At 38.4% G+C, this 1,109-nt stretch overlaps 1 long non-coding RNA gene across 1 annotated transcript; it reads left to right on the plus strand.

Moving 5' to 3' along the window:
* LOC126398327 (uncharacterized) lies at positions 1 to 1,066 on the plus strand. The gene is made up of 3 exons (XR_007570753.1): positions 1 to 259; positions 332 to 787; positions 828 to 1,066. It is a non-coding gene; the product is annotated as an uncharacterized LOC126398327 (long non-coding RNA).
* Positions 1,067 to 1,109: the final 43 nt, after the last annotated feature.

Here is a 1,109-nt window from a genome sequence, read left to right on the forward strand (position 1 = left end):
TGGTTTGGAGGTGTCAAGGTTTGGAAGTTTGAAGGTTTGATGGTTTGAAGGTAAGAAAGTTTGAAGGTTTGAAGGTGAGAGAGTTTGAAGGTTTGATGGTTTGAAGGTAAGAACGTTTGAAGGGTTGATCAATCAATTCAATCAATCAATCAATCAATCAATTTTATTTATAAAGCCCAATATCACAAATCACAATTTGCCTCACAATTTGCCTTGATGGTTTGAAGGTGAGAAAGTTTGAAGGTTTGATGGTTTGAAGGTGAGAAAGTTTGAAGGTTTGATGGTTTGGAGGTGAGAAAGTTTGAAGGTTTGGAGGTTTGGGGATTTGAAGGTGAGAAAGTTTGAAGGTTTGATGGTTTGAAGGTGAGAAAGTGTGAAGGTTTGATGGTTTGGAGGTGAGAAAGTTTGAAGGTTTGGAGGTTTGGGGATTTGAAGGTGAGAAAGTTTGAAGGTTTGATGGTTTGAAGGTGAGAAAGTTTGAAGGTTTGATGGATTGAAGGTGAGAAAGTTTGAAGGTTTGATGGTTTGAAGGTGAGAAAGTTTGAAGGTTTAAAGGTTTGATGGTGAGAAAGTTTGAAGGTTTGATGGTTTGGAGGTGTCAAGGTTTGGAGGTTTGAAGGTGAGAAAGTTTGAAGGTTTGATGGTTTGGAGGTTTGAAGGTTTGAAGGTGAGAAAGTTTGAAGGTTTGATGGTTTGAAGGTGAGAAAGTTTGAAGGTTTGATGGTTTGAAGGTGAGAAAGTGTGAAGGCTTGATGTTTTGGAGGTGAGAAAGTTTGAAGGTTTGATGGTTTGAAGGTGAGAAAGTTTGAAGGTTTGATGGTTTGAAGGTTTGAAGGTGAGAAAGTTTGAAGGTTTGATGGTTTGAAGGTGAGAAAGTTCGAAGGTTTAAAGGTTTGATGGTGAGAAAGTTTGAAGGTGAGAAAGTTTGAAGGTTTGATGGTTTGAAGGTTTGATGGTTTGGAGGTGTCAAGGTTTGGAGGTTTGAAGGTGAGAAAGTTTGAAGGTTTGATGGTTTGGAGGTTTGAAGGTTTGAAGGTGAGAAAGTTTGAAGGTTTGATGGTTTGAAGGTAAGAAAGTTTGAAGGTTTGATGGTTTGAAGGTGAGAAAGT

This window comes from Epinephelus moara, chromosome 12 (genome assembly GCF_006386435.1).
Source record: "Epinephelus moara isolate mb chromosome 12, YSFRI_EMoa_1.0, whole genome shotgun sequence".
NCBI lineage: Eukaryota > Metazoa > Chordata > Actinopteri > Perciformes > Serranidae > Epinephelus > Epinephelus moara.